The sequence below is a fragment of the Rhinoderma darwinii genome, chromosome 5, assembly GCF_050947455.1.
Source record: "Rhinoderma darwinii isolate aRhiDar2 chromosome 5, aRhiDar2.hap1, whole genome shotgun sequence".
Taxonomy (NCBI): Eukaryota; Metazoa; Chordata; class Amphibia; order Anura; family Rhinodermatidae; genus Rhinoderma; species Rhinoderma darwinii.
In genome coordinates this window covers 25,182,595-25,202,082 of record NC_134691.1, presented here as the reverse complement: position 1 = coordinate 25,202,082, position 19,488 = coordinate 25,182,595, and the positions used below count along the sequence as shown (strand labels likewise).

Sequence of the window (19,488 nt, the reverse complement as noted above, 5' to 3'; positions counted from 1 at the left end):
GCAGCTCTGGGATGACTTTTTATCTCGTGACCGCTGCAGCCTGTGATTGGCTGCAGCGGTCACATGGGATAAAACGTCATCCCAGGACTAGACGGAGAAACGCAGAATACTAGGTAAGTATAAGATTTTTTTGAGTTTTTTTTTTTTTTTTTCCGAGTTCCGTTTTTCGCTGCTTTTCAGTGGCAAACCAACCCACGCGACCATCTGCTATTTGTTGTGGGTTTTACCTCCCCATTAAATTCAATGGGGAAAACCTGCAACGAATAAACAGCGATTACGCAAATACAATTGACATGCTGCAGACTTTTTTTTCCGCTCCGCATTTACGCAGCGTGTAGCTGGGATTTGTTGAAATCTCATCCACTCTGCTGCTACTGTATTATGCTGTGGCTTTTCCGCAACTAAATCCGCTGCAAAAAAACTGCAGTTTTTTAACACAACGTGTGAATTTACCCTACCAGCGTCAGTTTGACATATCCGAAATCAAAAATGGAGAGCCCCTTTAAATTCTTTTTCTATTATAAGGACACCGCAGGCACTCGAGCAGCTGGTAGCGGCTCCGGTTGGGCGGTTTGTGACTCAGTATTGCGCGGGCTATGCTGCCGCTGGTTTATATGGTACATTTCTTCCCTGGAATTCTTGGCGTGATCCCGGAGCTGCATCTGTGTTGTGAGGACAGTTTTTTGCTCGATATAGAACAAGCCTGTCTTTGCTCGTCTTTGCGGGATGTGCTGCTTCCCTGCCAGGAGTGACATCACCAAATCTTCATGAGTCGTCCGCTCGGGTTTATTTTAACATATGGACACGGTTCTATATGTTTCTAAGAAAAGCTGGGTGACCACAAATATGGCTGTCTTTACTGCTTCCTCAGGGGTGGTCACCCAGCTTTCCCAGAGTCCTGAATGTCAAGTATATACATATTATAGCTTGCTTGTTAGGGGGTTACAGGTAGCGTGATATGTAGAGATGTCTGGTCTGCTGCTTCTCATTGTGGGAGATGTAGTGACGGCGTTTATAGATACCGACCAATGTTGTCAATTTGTGGAAATGGCGTTTGGTGTGAATTCACCCTTTGGCCATGTTGACGTGGTGGGTTTTCATGCGTTCTGTGGCACGAATTCCACCCTTACACAAAGCGTCCCAATGATTTGAATAGAAAAACGTCTTGTATGAACAATGAGCGCCGCAGAAAAATTGACATGACTCTTCTTGTTGCGCTTTCCGTGGAATAACTGCATCGGGTACCCATACACAGATGGGACAGATCTGCTGCAAATCCGTGGCAGAAATCCAAGGGTGAGGCCTCATGCACACGATCGTGCCCGTAATTTACGACCCGTGATCACAGGCACGGCCGGCCGCGGGCAGCCGGCTATTTTTACGACATGTTCTATATTTTTCAACAGCATGGGCACTTTCCCATAAGCAAACGCGAAGGTACCCGTGGCCAATAGAAGACTATGGGTCCGTAATTACGGGCGTATTTACGTTCGTGTGCATGGGGCGGATTCTCGTCCAAATCCACGCCGAGTGAACACTGCCTTACGTGCAAGTGTTGCATATTTAGGGTATGTTCACACACAAACTCAAAAACGTCTGAAAATACGGAACTGATTTTCAGATGTTTTTTTAAGCCAGTCGCGTTTTTTACAGCCGTTTTTGGAGATCTTTTTCTATAGTGTCAATGAAAAACGGCTCAAGAAGTGACCTGCACTTCTTTTTCGCTGGCGTCTTTTTACGTGCCGTTTCTTGAAAATGAGGCATAATAGAACGCCCCGTCGGAACAGAGCGCCGTATTTCCCATTGAAATAAATGGGCAGATGTTTGTGGACGTTCTGCTTCCGTTTTTTGTAGGCGTAAAGTCCTCGAAATACGCCTGACAACACTACGTGTGCGCATACCCTTAGAATCGGAGGATAGTCTTTCTCAAGGTTTTCCTGATCCTACAGGACGGATTTGGATTCCTGGCACTAAATATATGTACAAAGCTGTAATACATCAGCTTCTGAAACCCCATATATATATGTGTCAATAGTAACGCCACCCTCCCCCCTTCTGCGGAAAAGTTGAGTCGAGACCACTGATGCTGCCGTCACGTGATCGCCATTTCCATGTGTCTATACCGAGACAGCAGGTGGCGGCACCAGCTTGTCTCCTCATGCCGTCACTTAATTGGGCATTTACGTGACCCTAATGACCGAGCACCATCTCCCCTCCCCACCCCCACTAGTAAAATACACCGCTGCTTCCATAATATCGCAATGTCCGGCTAAAATCTCTTTACTTCATTTGCTCTTTATAGTAGAAAGAAAATAAAAAATTCCCCCAAAATGTGGATTATTTCGAACTTTTTTTTTTTTTGGGCCAATAAAGCAAAATAGAGGTGACATTTTTTTAAACGAAGGAACCATTTAGAAACAAAATGGCTGCTGCTTTTGTGAAGTGTCGTAGTCAGAGGAGATGTAGCTGAAATTCTTCTTAACCCTTTCTGGACCAGATGAAAACAGGGCCGCTGTTTAAAACGGTTTATGGTGGGCCTGAGCCAGTGCAGTGATGGACGTGGCTTCAATTGAGGCCCTTTTTTTTTTTTTTTCTTAATCAGTATTTTTCCACAGCCTTTAAATGAAACGGCAGCATATGGCCGTGCAGTCTTCTCTGGCAGCGAACGGAGTTGTCATGTGGGACCTTACTGGTATTCACCGCATGAAAGCGCAGTTCAATGGTCAAGTGATTTCCTGTGCAAAGCTCAGTTTCTCTTTGTCAAGTTTAGTCGGTTGGATCCTGTTCGTTAGACTTTCCGCTTGTCTTGTCTTTTGATTTTTTTTTTTTTTAAGGCCTTTTTTTTTTTTTATATATATATGCTTTTAAGGTATATGTTTAACGTTTGAATTTAATTGGTATCTTGTGGATCATATTTTTTTTTTTTTAAATAAATTCTATCATGTTTAATTATTTTAAGCTTTTTACTTTTTTTGTATCTTAATTTTTTATTATAGCTATTTTATTTTTTGGGGATATTTGAAACCAAAATTCCCTGAATACTGTTTTTTAACCCCTTAAGGACGCAGCCTAGTTTGGGCCTTAAGGCTCAGAGCCCATTTTTCAAATCTGACATATTTCACTTTATGTGGTAATAACGTCGGAATGCTTAAACCTATCCAAGCGATTCTGAGATTGTTTTCTCGTGACACTTTGGGCTTCATGTTCGTGGTAAAATTTGGTCGATATATTCAGTCTTTATTTGTGAAAAATTGCAAAATTTAGAGAAAATTTACAAAAAATAGCATTTTTCAGAATTTAAATGCATCTGCTTGAAAAACAGACGGTTATACCACCCAAAATAGTTACTAGTTCACATTTCCCATATGTCTACTTTTGATTGGCATCGTTTTTTGAACATTCTTTTATTTTTCTTGGACGTTACAAGGCTTAGAACATAAACAGCAATTTCTCATATTCTTAAGAAAATTTCAAAAGCCTTTTTTTGAAGGTGCCAGTTCAGTTCTGAAGTGGATTTGAGGGGACTATGTGTTAGAAACCCCCATAAAACACCCCATTTTAAAAACTAGACCCCTCAAAGTATTCAAAACAGCATATAGAAAGTTTTTTAACCCTTCAGGCATTTCACAGGAATTAAAGCAAAGTGGAAATTAAATTTGCAAATTTCATTTTTTCTGCTGAATTTCAATTTTATTCAATTTTTTTTTAGTAACAGAGAAGGTTTTACCAGAGAAACACTACTAAATATGTATTGTCCAGATTCTGCAGTTTTTAGAAATGTCCCACATGTGGCCCTACTGCGCTCGTGGACTAAAACACAAGCCCTAGAAGCAAAGAAGCACCTAGTGCATTTTGAGGCCTCTTTTTTATTAGAATATATTTTAGGCAGCATGCCAGGTTTGAAGAGGCGTTGAGGTATCAAAACAATGGAAACCCACCAGAAGTGACCCCATTTTGGAAATTACACCCCTCAAGGAATTCATTTATGGTTTTTGTTATCATTTTGACCGCACAGTTTTTTCACAGCACCTATTTGAATTGGGCTGTGAAATGAAAAAAATGATATTTTTTCCAATAAAATGTCATTTTTGATCAAATTTTCTTATTTTCACAGGGAACAACATACCCCATTTTGTTGCCCAATTTGTCCTTAGTGCGGCAATACCCCATTTGTGGTGATAAACTGCCGTTTGGGCCCATGGGAGGGCTCAGAAGGAAAGGAGCGCTATGTGTTTGTTGGAGTCCAGATTTTGCTGGATTGGTTTTCGGGTGCCATGTCGCATTTGCAGAGCCCCAGAGGTATCAAAGCAATGGAAACCCACCAGAAGTGACCCCATTTTGGAAACTACACCCCTCAAGGAATTCATTTATGGTTTTTGTTATCATTTTGACCGCACAGGTTTTTCACAGCACCTATTTGAATTGGGCTGTGAAATGAAAAAAATTATATTTTTTCCAATAAGATGTCATTTTTGATCAAAATTTCTTATTTTCACAGGGAACAACATACCCCATTTTGTTGCCCAATTTGTCCTTAGTGCGGCAATACCCCATTTGTGGTGATAAACTGCCGTTTGGGCCCATGGGAGGGCTCAGACGGAAAGGAGCGCTATGTGTTTGTTGGAGTCCAGATTTTGCTGGATTGGTTTTCGGGTGCCATGTTGCATTTGCAGAGCCCCAGAGGTATCAAAGCAATGGAAACCCACCAGAAGTGACCCCATTTTGGAAACTACACCCCTCAAGGAATTCATTTATGGTTTTTGTTATCATTTTGACCGCACAGTTTTTTCACAGCACCTATTTGAATTGGGCTGTGAAATGAAAAAAATGATATTTTTTCCAATAAGATGTCATTTTTGATCAAAATTTCTTATTTTCACAAGGAACAACATACCCCATTTTGTTGCCCAATTTGTCCTTAGTGCGGCAATACCCCATTTGTGGTGATAAACTGCCCTTTGGGCCCATGGGAGGGCTCAGAAGGAAAGGACCACCATTTGGCCTACTGGAGCTTTTCTGGTGCTAAGTCATGTGTGCAGAAGCCCCTGAGGTACCAGTACAGTTGAAACCCCCGAGAAGTGACCCCATTTTAAAAACTACACCCCTTAAGACATTCATCTAGAGGTGTAGTGAGCATTTTGACCCCACAGGTACTGTGTAAAAGATAATGCGCAGCAGATGGTGCAGTGTGAGATTTGCAATTTTATATATGTATATGCCATTTCAGTGTCCAATATAGTGTGCCCAGCATGCGCCACCGGAGATATACACCCCTTAAATTGTAATGTGGGTTCTCCTGGGTACGACAATACCCTACATGTGGCTGTTATCAGCTGCCTGGGCATACGGCAGGGCTCAGAAGGGAAAGATGAGGGGGGTAAGCTGTGCGGAGTGCATCAGGGTAAATTAAAAATCAAGGGATGTATGATACATTTTAAAACAATCTTTTATACAGAGCCCTGGTTTTTCGGGACACGTGTCACATTGGTATATTGTGTTCTTCCTTATCCCCCTCTTATAGCAGACTCTGCACCTCTTTTGACTCTTTCCCTTTCCACCGGTTTGGGGACCTTCTCCTGGAAAGTGTTGCCCTGGTACGATGCGCCCCCCCTTCCTGGTCCCTAAAGATTAGATCTTGAAATTCCAGGAAAGTTCCCCTCTGGCCTGCACATCGACGTAGCACATACGCATTGTACAAAGCCATCTGTATGATGTGCCCGGCCAGCTTCTTATACCTCACCGCATGGCGCTGTAGGGCTTCAGGACTTGATTTGACAAGTCCATCCCTCCCATGTACCTATTGTAGTCCAGGATGCAGTCTGGTTTGGGGGTGGCCTTTCCTTCATATATCCTAAACCTGTAGGTATACCCTGATGCACTCTCGCAGCTTATACATCTTCACGCCATACCTTGCCCTCTTACCTGGCAGGTACTGGCGGAATTGAACCCTCCCTTTTAAAATGTACCAGGGACTCATCAATAGAAAAACACTTCTCGGGGGTGTATGCTTGGGAAAACCGGGCACTGGAACGGTCTAATAGGGGTCTCCGTTTATACAAACGGTCAAAACTGGGGTCATCTCGGAGTGGGCACGGCTCATTATCAGTATAATGTAAGAAGCGAAGTATTGCCTCATTTATTTATTTTTTTAGGTTCCAGTTCATTTCTGAAGTTGCTTTGAGGGGCCCATATATTAGAAACCCCTATCAAACACCCCATTTTAGAAACTAGACCCCTCAAAGTATTCACAACAGCATTTAGAAAGTTTATGAACCCTTTAGGTGTTTCACAGAAATTTAGAGCAAAGTAGAGGTGACATTTACTCTTTTTATACCATTTTTTTTATAACACAAAAGGATTTATCAGAGAAACGCAACTCAATATTTATTACCCAGATTCTGCAGTTTTGAGAAATATCCCACATGTGGCCCTAGTGCGGTAATGGACTGAAGCACCGGCCTCCGAAGCAAAGGAGCACCTAGCGGATTTTGAGCCCTCGTTTTTATTAGGCACCATGTCCGGTTTGAAGAGGTCTTGTGGTGCCAAAACATTGGAAACCCCCCAAAAGTGACCCCAATTTGGAAACTAGACCCCTTGAGGAATCCATTGTAGTTTTCATGGGGTGCATGCGGCTTTTTGATCAGTTTTTATTCCATTTTTAGGTGGCGTGGTGCCTAAAAAACAGCAATTGTACTATTGTTTTTGTATACTTTTTTTTTTACAGCATTCACCGTGCGCTATAAATGATATATTAACTTTATTCTGCGGGGCGATACGATCACGGCGATACCAGATGTTTATAGTTTTCTTTTATGTCTTATGGCGTTTGCACAATAAAGTACGTTTTGTAAACAATCATTCACTTTTTGTGTTACCTTATTCTAAGAGCCATAACGTTTTTATTTTTCAATCAATAAAGCCGTGCGAGGACTTATTTTTTGCGTAACGAACTGTATTTTCCATCAGTACCATTTTTCGGTACATGCGACTTTTTGATCTCTTTTTATTCCATTTTTTGGGAGGTGAAGTGACCAAACAATTGTGATTGTGGTACGGTTTATTAATATTTTTTTTTACGGCGTTCACCGTGCGGGATAAATAACAAAATATTTTTGTAGTTCAGGCCGTTACGGACGCGGCGATACCAATTATGTATAGTTTATTTGTTTGTTTATATATTTTTATTAATAATAAAGGCCTGATAAGGGAAAAAGTGGGACTTTTACTTTTATTACTTTTAAAACTTTTATTTTCTTATTTTTACACATCTTTTTTTAACTTTTTTTTTACTTTATTACTTTGTCCCACTAGGGGACATGAGGGCAGGAGGCCCTGATCGCTATTCTAATACACTGCACTACATGCGTAGTGCAGTGTATTAGAACTGTCAGCTACTCACTGACAGCAAGCATAGTGGGTCCTGACGTTGTCAGGACCCACTAGGCTTCCGTCTATGGCATAGCCGGACGCCATTGTTTGGTGTCCGGTTGCCATAGTCACCATCGCCGGCCGCTATCGCGTAGCAGGCCGGCGATGGCAGCTTAACCCCTAAAAAGCCGCGATCTCTATAGAACGCGGCTTTTAAGGGGTTAATCAGCGGGGACACAGCGATCGGTCCCCGCTGTAGGAGCTGTGACAGCTGCTGAACAAGACAGCAGCGTCACAGCTCCTGTATGTGTCGGGAGGACGGCCGAAACGGCCGTTACTCCCGAGACGTACTATTACGGCATGGAGCGCGAACGATACAGCTGCCATGACGTAATAGTACGTCAAGGAGCGGGAAGGGGTTAATGCTGGCTGCCAATTTTGGAACTACCCGCCTGCAAGCCCACGCTAAAATCTCGACATTGCCAAGTTTTTCTCATTTGTGTTTTTTTTTTTTTTTCTGTCTGATATTTTTGTATTTTTAAAATTGCTCTTATTTTATTTGAATTACATTTGTCTAAATTTAAAATGGGAGGTCAATCATGTTAGTCCTTTAACTGTTAGGAAGCGTCCTGTTATTTTTATTTTTTTAACAGGTTTGTATGTATATACCATTCAGCCTTAACATTATTAGAGGAGCGGTCACCCCTCCTGACATATCTATTTTTTTTTATTTTTTTTTAGTAAATTCTTATATTCCCCATAATATTACAATTACTTTTCTTGGATGTTCCTCGGTTATTCCTCCTACTAATTTATTAATAAATTGACAACTGGGTGTTACCAGTTGAGGGTGTGTCCCTACGGTCTGACACTGTCCAATCGGTGCTTACGGTCTCTGCCTGTGTAGGGACACGCCCTCTGATAAGGGGAATGGTAACACCTAGTTGTCAATTTATTCATACATTTCTAGGGGGGATACCAGAGGAACGGCAGAACATAAATTTAAGAAAAGATGCTCCAGAATTGTGATATTTAAAGAGAATACAAGATTTTATTAAGACTGACATGTCAGGAGAGCAAGGAGGTCCTCTTTAAAACCACTGATATGTGAAGTGAATAACATTGATGATCTGGTTACAATGGCGCCTGACAAGGGGTGGGATATATTAGGCAGCAAGTGATCAGTCAGTTCTCAAAGTTGATGTTGGAAGCCGAAAAAATGGGCAAGTGTAAGAATCTGAGTGACTGTGACAAGGAATAAATTGTGATGACTAGACGACTGGGTCAGAATATCTCCAAAGTGGCCGGTCTAGTGGCGTGTTCCCGGTATGCAGTCGTGGGCACCTACCAAAAGTGGTCCAAGGAAGGACAACCGGTGAACCGGCAACAGGGTCGTGGGCACTGAAAGCTCATTGAGGAGTGAAGGTTAGGACTGATCCTGTCTGGTCTGATCCTGCAGAAGAGCTAGGGTAGCGCAAATTGCTGAAAAAATTATTGCTGGCTTTGATAGAAAGGTGTCGGAACACGCAGAGTGTCGCAGCTTGCTGTGTATGCGTCAGTGTGCCCATGCTGACCCGTGGCCACCGCCGAAAGAGCCTACAATGGCCATGTGAGCATTAGAACTTGAGCATCGAGCAATGGAAGAAGACGCCTGGTCTGATGAATTACATTTTCTTTTACATCATGTGGACGGCCGGGTGCGTGTGCGTCGCTTACCTGGGGAAGAGATGGCACCGGGATGCATTATGGGAAGAAGACAAGCCGGCGCAGGCAGTTTGATGCTCTGGGCAATGTTGTGCTGGGAAACCTTGGGTCCTGACATTCATGTGGATGTGACCCGTACCACCGACCTAAACATTGTTGGAGTCAAGTACCCCCATTCATGGGTACAGTATTCCCTAATGGCAGTGCCCTCTTTCAGCAGGATAATGCCCCCACCACACTGCAAATGTTGTCCAGGAATGGTTTGAGGAACATGAAGAAGAGTTCAAGGTGTTGACTTGGTCTCCAAATTCCCCAGATCTAAATCCGATCCATTATCTGTGGGATCTGCTGGAAAAACAAGTCTGATCCATGGAGTCTGCACCTCACAACTTAAAGGATCTGCTGCTGACGTCCTGGTGCCAGATACCGCAGGAACCTTCAGAGGTTTTGTGGAGTCCATGCCTCGTTGGGTCCTGGCCGTTTTGGTTGTATGTTCTCAGCGTGACTAAGAGATCGGTCCGATCTGGTAACACGTATAACTTTCTTCCAATAAACATATATAGCACTTTATCTCCTTCCTCCATTGGACTGACTTTGTTGATCCCGACGCGTGCCGGGAGTTCCGGACATGCGCAGTGCGCCCTTGGAGACGGAGAGGGCCGCGCCATTAGGGATGCGCCGCTATTAGTCGCATCTGTGACATCCCATACACTATTTAAGGGCCGATAACTTCAGGACATATACATACATCCCCCTGAGGAAGCACCGTCAGCGAAACGCGCGTTGGGCTTTATGCGAAGGAGGAAGCACGGACTACTACTTTTTCCTTGCTGCTATGGGTAAGGTTGCTGGATACGAATGATATTTTGAGGCACTGTCACTTTACTCCACTTTCCCCCTTTTTTGTCTTCTACCCACTCAATATACTTACAGGGTTCATTTGATGAACAATCGGGTAATTCCCCTTTTGGGTCTATATAGAGTTTATACAATTTTATATACAGCCCTTCTACCCATAGATAATCAGCAAGTGTCAACGATTGCTCCGCTGTTTATACTAGGGTCTTGTCCTTCTACATTTTTAAGCATTGTTTGTCATATGTGTTAAATAAATTCGACTTTTTATATAAATTGGCAATATGGCTCTGCTTTGTTCTTCTGTGTGTGGTCAATAATATGGAGCTGCCTGTGTGGTAAACTATGGGGGGACGTTCCTGCTGTAAACTGTGCCCAGCCCTAATTCTAAATGCTTTTGGAGTTTATATATTGATTATACGAGCTATATAGCCGAGACCGTTGTTTGTACATTCGAGGCAGCTTTTTGCGAAGTGACCAAATGAAGTTAGATTTCTTTAACCCATCATCTAATCCAGAAAGTCTGATAATTAAGCATTTGTTTTGGCACAGAACTGTAATAGAACTTCATTTTTTCGACAAAATTAAAAGAGAACAAATTAGGAAATTTCTATAATTGACATACAAAGTAAGGGGCGAGTACTGCAAAAACGTTATGCTCCTTCTCGGCGCTGCCTGTTCCGCTCGGAGTTGAAGACCTGAGACAGACTGGTTGCTAGGAAATGCCCTGCCTGACAACCATATAGTGTAGTTCAGCATTGTAACCCTAGCAACCAGTCTGTCACTTGTGACTAGACGGTTCAGCTCATTGATGGCTTCTCTCCATGACAACAGATGGGGGGGCACCCTGACAATCCGTCACACCATTCTATTCCCCATCTCAGCCTGCATTATTAATCAGATTTTTTTTAAACCATAAATTAGATGTTTATTTTTTTCATTCAATGTTTAAAATCTAGTCATACGCGCGACCGTTGTCGTCTTCAATGTCCTATCCGTTTGTTTAGGGGTAGGACATGTTCTGTCATTTTTCTATTTTTGTTCGTGTTCCGTCTCACCCCACGGTAACACAAACCCCAACGTAGAAATAGCACAGAATAAATAACGACAACTTTAAAAATTGGAAAATATAGGCCGCGATGTTTATTAAGGGTTACCAAAGAATAAATAATTCAATACAACCATAACCATAAAATTATTGAGACTAAACCCCACTAGTAAACGTTGCGACAGGGAAACCCTTTTTTTTAAAAAAGGGGGTGGGCGGGGCTTGTCTCGAGTCCTCTTCAAACGGCCCAGAACACTGCCGAACACCGGAATTTAAAGAAGAAATCTTCCCGCCATTGCTGCTCAACATCGAATCGGTAAAAAGCGAGTAAAACAAATACCTTTTAAATACAAAATTATGTGGGGCTGTGTTACCATGTGTCCCCCAAGCTATTGCTATGGGGGACCCTGACATTCTAGTGTATGGCTCCAATAAAAAAAATACGGACCGCACACGGAAGCCGCCTGTATCGGTTTTGCAGTCCGCAAACCGGAAACTCTCGTGTGCATGACGCCTAAAACATGTGTTTCAGCTGAAGTCTGTTTAACCCCGACATGTCTCACCAGTATTTTAAATATAGGGAGTTGGGGCGGTTATATAGCCGGTACAGTGGAACCCTAATTCAAGAATTTCTGTATTTTGTATTCCCCATTGGCTTCAATGTAGAAACCCTGAAACAGAATATTAGAAATGTTTGATTTTGGCAGGCCGGAGGCTGCCCCCCTCGTGAATGAAGAGCCGTTGTCCGTCTGTGCAGCTACTTGCAAAAAAAGAGACCTCTCCGGCCGTGTTCCCACGCAGCGGAAAATTACTTAGGTGGAGAAGGCTTGTTATTCCCACGTTACACACAGGGATTTCCACAGAATTCACGCTTTCAAACTTGCGCCATATTTTTCTTCCCCACTGCGTGCGACTGGGGTTTTCAAATAGGATTTTTTTTTTTTATTGTAGAAAAAAAATTTGTTAACTTTAGATGATGTTTAGACGAGGAGTAGGAGATGGTTGAATTTCGGACTTTTTTCGTGATTTTGACTCCTTGAGTTGGGGACTGGAAGACGTGTTCTCGAAGATATTCTGAACAAGCCATAAGGGTGTTATTGAATGGAGTCGTCGTCCATGTCAGTGGGGGTTTTCTTTTACAAAACGAGCCCTTCAGACTTCATCAAACACCCCTTGAGCCCGGCTTTATAGTGCGGAGGAGTCACGCGGCTAATTAGCACATTACGGGCTGGACAAGTGGCTGATTGTGGAGTGTTGGGAGTGGTCGGCGAGGAGGGGGGGGGGCTGTTTTGTAGATCTAACCTTGTAAACAACTAGTGAAACATCCCAGTAACCGATTACTACTTTTGGCAAATAAAAAGAAAATTGTTAGTAACTAGAAGCTGCCGTAATCTGTAAGGCCCTGTTCACACTGAGTTTTTTTTGGTCTGGAATTTTGAGACAGATTTTCCTCTGCCTGCACACAGTTTGCCGCGTTTTTCGCCAGCGGCCATTGAGCGCCGTGGGCAAAAACGCAGCAAAATACCCTTTTTTCTGCCTCCCATTCATGTCAATGGGAGGTCAGAGACGTAAACGCCCGAAGATAGGGCATGTCACTCCTTTTTCCCGCAAGACTGTTTTTCCGCTCGCGGAAAAAAAAAAAAAAAACACCTCCACCTCCCATTGAAATCAATGGGAGGCAATTTCGGCCGTTTTTTGGCACGTTTTCCGATGCGGTTTCCGCATCAAACGAGTCCAAAAAAAAACTCAGTGTGAACAGGGCCTAGGTGAGTTGGCGAATTTAATGCTGGCGTTGGAGGCCATTTATAAACGTAACAATGCCGTACGAAGGTAAACGCTTCTGGTACACCTGTAAGGATTACATACAATCCCCTTTTTCTCCTTGGGGGAGAAAAAAATTTGATGAATGGATAGATAGAATTTTTTTTATCGATCTTAGGCCCTGTTCACACAGAGTTCTTTGGCACATTTTGTGACGCGGAAAAACTCATTGGAAAACGCGCCAAAAAACATCCGAAAACGCCTCCCGTTGATTTTAATAAGAAGCAGAGGTTTTTTTGTTGTTTTTTTCCGCGAGCCGTAAAACTGTCTCGCAGGAAAAAGAAGCAGCATGCCCTGTTTTCTGGCGTTTACGTCTCTGACCTCCCATTGACATCAAGGCAGATCAAAATCGGAATTTTGAGGCAGAATTTTCTGCCTGCAAAAAACTCTGTGCTCACATACCCTTATCTGTCTCGAAATGGTCAACAGCCAAACCTAAAATCCCCCCCCCACACTCCATGTTCATCGTCCTTGTTTTCCTGCCGTGCAGAGTGAAATATCTATATGAACAGGATGGATGGGAATAGACGGCGCGCAGGTAACATCTACATCAGGTGTGTCAGAGTGAAGTCGTGTGGGATTTCCCGTTTTTCTTTTGGAGGGGGAGGGGGGGGTTCCCTAAAGTGCATGCAAAAATACCTGTTGGTAGAAATAAAAAAAAATGTATTCCGTCCGCTGTTTTTTTTTGTTTTTTTTTTTACCGGTTTTACATAAGGGTTTTTTTTTTTCTACAGTATACTTTTCATGTATGTGACTAGTTTAGGTATGTTAATCCACTGGCAAAAAATAAATAAATTCTACATTTGTATTTAATCTAGATATGTATGTGAGCACAAAATATGCAAATATTATATCTATCGATCTTTATTTACATCTATATCATGCGAAACACGCTTTTATATATCGGTCAGTAGATGGTGGTAATGGCGCGCTCACTGCGGATGCAGAAAACCACCCGGTTAAAACAACTTTGTTTGTCTAACCCGCGTCTGTCAGGTGTCTGATACTCCACCCTGGCTCTCCACCCATATTCCTGGGGAAAAAAATTATTATTCACATACTTGGCGTCAACATATTTTTTACACGGCGCAGTACACCGCATGCACTGTATTACTCTTTGCCCCACAGTCCCCAATAATACACCTAATCGATGACGAGCGCATGGAGCGTTTCACAATCCTCATAAGACAATTGTAAGCGCAGAATACGTGCGTGACCATCTCGCTACTTCATCTCCTCTTCTCTAAAGTGAGGAACGGGTTCAGGGGACCCCCATTTTCATGATTATATGGAACCCTCACTACATATCCTGTGAATGCACCTCCGATGTCTCTAGGTAAAACTGATGCACTGCGCTATGCCTTTAAATTAAGTTGAACTCCTTCAGCCCCACAGTTCCCCCATAACCGTGGCAGTCACAGTGTGCAGGAAAGAGCGAATAAAGTTACCGTCATGACAGCCGTGTCTTTTTGAACTCTCAGGACACAGACAAGCATGTCCGTGTACTAATGGTTGAGGGACCGCACAGAACCACATCGCGGGCCACAGGTTGGAAACCCCTGCCATAGACCTTCAGTAACTGGCGGAATCTGCTCGCAATTCTAAAAACTATGGGCAGCTGTGCCACTTCGGTAGATACGTGAATGCCCATTGGGGGACTGTATTGGAAGTTTTCTCGTGTTAATGGAGCATTTATAACCATTCTTTTTTTATTTTGTCTTCAGGTTATGAACGGGCTGTAGAATGTGGCTGGACATGTCTGCGAAAACATCTCCCTCGTAACCAATCGCCCTGTCCATGGTATGTACCCGTCCGTCCGTTCTTTACATATTAGTGAAACTGTACGGAGTGATTGGGATTTCAGGAGATTTTGGCATTCTGGAATATGCCTCGTAGCGAACACCCCCAAAATTAAATTGTCCTCCTCCCGCTCTGTCAACCTTCCTGGTCTGGATGATTATAAACCGCTGTAATAGCAAGACTGGATGGCTGGAACCTTAAAATCATATGGTGACCTCGCTTTATGAGAGAAAACTGCACCAGTCTGAGGTCATTCAAACCGACTTTGATGATGTCATGGAAATTTCCAGGCAGCGTGACTCAGAAGTGGTGACTAGCAGAATGCAGGGGTGGTGTGTCCTCCCTGCACCTCAGTGTGTGAAGCTTCACAGCATATACCATTGTGTTTTATTAAGAGTTGTTTTGTTTTTTTCTTCGTACGTCTGACTAAACCGAGGTGTTTCAAATCGCAGTTAAAAAAAAATTGTTAGAAAATAAAAACAATTGCGGCAGCTCACGAGAATTATTTTAACTCTTTCACTACGTCGTGACTAGAATATTAAGGGCTAAAGCATAGACCTTGGTATCCTCTCTCCCTCGGTGACGCCGTCCAGTGACCCCAGGAACTTTTCTGTTATCACCTCCCTTACCAATTGGAGACGATTGTGTTCTCTTTTGTATGTCAGGTTTAGGGGTATTTTATTTTTTTATTTTTAGATGAGCAGTTGTAGATGTAATCGCCATCAGCACCTAAATCAGGACATTTACCGGCATCTGATCAGATTTCTGGTCTCGTCCGTTCTGGTGACCGTGTGAAGATATGAACATATAGACATAGATATAAGTGACGTGTAAGAACTCTGCACACTAACTTTTTTTGTTTTCCTCTTTTTTTAGGAGGTGTTGTGCGTTTTGGGCTCTGATTGCTTGTGACAAAGCCTGACCCACAAATTTTTCAGCTTTTTTTTTTTTTTACTTTTTGATGCAAAATTGCATGAAGGCGCCCATGAGTATAAAGTGATAGGTGCATTTTTATAATGTGTGAGGTGTCTACTTTCATAAAACAGGAGTGTGGGGGTATAATAGGATCTGTAATTTTATTATTGTGGTTTTATTGGTCTATGTCAAAAGTGTAAAAATTGTCGTAGCCGCTCTACTCACTATTATTCTATCTAGTTTCCGTATGTCCCATACACTGGATTGCCAAATGGATTTTCGCGTTTCAGAAAGGCCCTGTTCACATCTGCGTTGGAGGCTCCGCCAAAAGTACCAGAAACTATAGCACTGCATCCTGCGCCATGGTTTCTGTAAAACCACGGATGCCCCAACGGAAAACTGACAAACCCCTTAAAGTCAATGGGTAGCATCGGGATGGGGGGGTGTTGTCTCCATTGTTCAACAGAACCTGCGATTTACAGCATTTTATTTGTTCTGCTCCTCTGACGGAGCAGAAAAGAATGCCGAACGCAGGTGTGAACAGAGCCTACGGTATACCATTAATGTGTATCGTTGGATTACCTCTTTAAAATAAAGCTGTCCTGGCGAATTTAGGGCCTGTTCCCATCAGCGTTGGTTTCCATTGAGGGGTTCCGTCTGACCTTTCTGTCGGAGGGACCCCTCAACGGAAAGGCAAACGGAAACCATAGCTTCCGTCTGCATTACTTTTGATTTCAATGCTAATGCTTCCGTTGCTTATGGTTTCCGCTTGTCACCGTTGTATAATTTTTCCGTTTTTTTGACGGAATCAAAAGCGCAGTCGACTGCGCTATTGATTGAAATCAATGGTAATGCAAGCGGTACCTATGGTTTTCCATTTGCCTTTCCGTTGAGGGGTTCCGCCGATGGAAAGGTCCAACGGAACCCCTCAACAGAAACCAACGCTGATGTGAACAGGCCCTTACAATCAAATTTGGGAATCTAAAATCGGTGTATATCGTGAGATTCCTTTTGTCTGGAAATTCTGATAATCCAGAAATTGTTTCCAACACACTACTTCCACAGGATCAAAGCCAGAAGACCCTAATTTAAAACGGAGGGAATTTATTCACAGATTTACACCACTTTTCTGGTAAAAAAAAAAAGTTACATTTCGGCGCACACCATATTTACACTAATATTTGCGACTTTTCTCGCACCACTTCTGAAAATGATGCTAGAAATGTGTGGGGAGAACCAGAAGGGGCGAGTCGATCAAGTTTCCGACCGATTTTATGATTTCCAAAGATAGAAATTGGCACAAATTGTAGCGTAAATCTAGCAGGCGTATACGTATTCTGTCTTTAAGAATGCCCGAGATCCGCCCAAGCACCTCTTAATAAATTTGGCGCATTTCGCTCTTGTGTACTTAATCTTAACACCAGAATATGAACCGCCAGACTTAATAAATTCCCACCTAAGAAGTTTTTAGTATTCTATTTTGCGTTGATGCCTTATTTTAGGCTTTATTCTTGAAGTTTCTCTACCATTTGATATACTTTTTCAAAATCGTTTGATAATCCAGAACACCTGCTAATCCAGCGCCTATTGGGTCTCGATGCCAGATTAATGGAATTTTACTGTATATATGTGCATATGAGTTTTATATATCTTATTTTATTAAGCTGCTTACTTCTGTCAGGTTTAGCGCTGTCTCAAAGTGTTTTGCTGGTGTTCCAGCACAAGTGTCTTCCGTGCCTACTTGGCGCTGCGGCGGCGGCGGCACTTCAGGCGGTCTCCTTACACCCGTACGGTCGGATCACTGTTGTGCACATGTGACAGGCGTAGATGGGAACGTCCTCTGGACTGGAGGCAGATTATATCAGTCACTGTTCTCTGGACCTGTCAGGACCTATAAAGACCTCCTCAAGTCACTCGCTTAGGCCGTGGCCTACTTTCTAGGCTTAATTCTGCTTCATTAAGTATTGCTGCTGCGGCAGAAAACCGCGCTGCTCTTCCTTTAATTACCAATTATCCGCTCACCGCCCTGTTATTAATAGGCAGAGGACTCTGTTAGCTCGTTTTCTTTTTTTTATATTTTGCCACCTTTCGTTGGTACCTTTTTAGTATAACATATTCAATGTACTGATGTGGTTTCCTGATACTGACTCAGAGGCCAGTTGAAATGTCGATATACATCCCCTCCCTGCCATGACCATTGGCGTTCTATACGCTTGTCTCAGACCACAGATCACTTTTTGACAATGTGTTGATTTAACTGCAGAACATTTACCGTTGTTTTTCACAGATGGTGACCGACTTCTTGCGGTTTCACCATTCTGCAAATATGTATTATACGGGGATGACTTTTCATGATTCGTCCTTTTTTTTTTTTTTTTTGTCTAGTTGTACTAATCCATTATTTAAAAAATAAATAAAAGTATAAATATATATATATTTTTTTTATCTACTATTTGGACAAAAGTATTGGGACACCTACACATTACATCTACAGGAGCTTTATAACATCCCATTCGAAAGTCTGTAGACATTAATATCCTCTTTGTGGCTAAAACATCTTCCAGTCTTCTGGGGGTTTTCTACAAGATTTTGGGGCGTCTGTGGGAATTTTTGCTCATTCATCCAATAGATCATTTGTGAGGTCAGACGCTGATGTTGGGGGAGGGGGCCTGGCTCGTAATCTCCGTTCTAGTTCATCCCAAAGGTGTTGGATGGGGTTGGGGTCAGGACTCTGTGCGGCCAGTCAAGTTCTTCTACACCAAACTCCCCCAACCAACCACCCAGCCATGTCTTTATGGACATTGTACACTGGGGCCCAGTCATGGGGGAACTGAAAACGGACGAACCCCAGACTTTTCCATCAGACCGCCAGATAGAGAAGCGTCACTCCACAGAACACGTTTCCCCTGCTCCAGAGTCCAGTGGTGGCGGCTTTACACCCCTCCATCTGACGCTTGGCGTTGTGCTTGGTGATATAAGGCTGGCGTGCAGCTGCTCGGCCCCCGGGCACAGTTTTTGTGCGGATGTTAATGCCAGAGGAGGTTTGGAGCTACTCCGTTATTGAGTCGGCAGAGCGTTGGCGACTTTTATGCACTATGATCCTCGGCGCCCCCGCTCTGTAACTGTACGTGGTCTGACACTTCGTGGCTGAGTTGCTGCGGTTCCCTCCACTTTACAATAATATCAGTCACAGTTGATGGTGAAATATCCAGGAGGGAAGACATTTCAGGAGCGACTTGTTACAGCGGTGGCGTCCTATTACAGGACCGCGCTGGAAATCCGTGATCTCTTTACAACGACCCATTCGATCACAAATGTATGTACAGGCGACTGCATGGCGGGTGCTGGATGTTATACACCCGTGGTACTGGGACTGAACGAAACACCGGAATTCAATGATTAAGAGGTGTCCCAATACTTCTGTTCATGAAGCGATAGTAGGATATTTCGTATTACCACTTCGTTATTCGATTTAGGCACCCGCGCAAGTTAGTTTTGTATAATTGACCATGCAATAATCCATAATAACTGATAATCCGACACTTAAATCTGTCACCTCCGACCCCCCCCTCTCAACTACAGAAATCGGTAAATACCTTACAATGCTGATTCCGAATCTGCAATTTTTATCCTCCCTTGCATTCCCCCGCTGTAAACCTGCAAACGAGCCGTGCGCTGCATTCTGATGACGCGTCCTCGGAGTCTTCGCCATGATATCGCCGAGCTCAGGAGTCTCCTCTCTATCAGTAGGCAGCGCACGGGCAGATTGCGGGGGAATGTAAGTAAGCAGACAGATTAAAATTTCAGATTCGGAATTAGCGTCTTTTAATCTATTTACGGATTATTGTAGTTTATGGGAGCTTTCGGAGGTGACCGTCTCTTGTGCAGGTTCCATTGATGGATTAAAGGAATTTTTCTGAATATATTATATTTTTAGCTGTTTGTGGATGAAATCCAAAATGGCCTCCCAGACCTGA

At 43.1% G+C, this 19,488-nt stretch overlaps 1 protein-coding gene across 3 annotated transcripts in view; it reads left to right on the top strand.

Moving 5' to 3' along the window:
* Nucleotides 1–19,488, top strand: part of ZHX2 (zinc fingers and homeoboxes 2) — a 50,872-nt gene that overhangs the window by 15,714 nt on the left and 15,670 nt on the right. For all 3 annotated transcript variants that reach the window (XM_075825774.1, XM_075825776.1, XM_075825775.1), the window contains exon 2: nt 14,521–14,596. The gene's annotated coding sequence lies outside the window, so the exon portion shown is untranslated. The remainder of the gene's footprint in view (nt 1–14,520; nt 14,597–19,488) is intronic.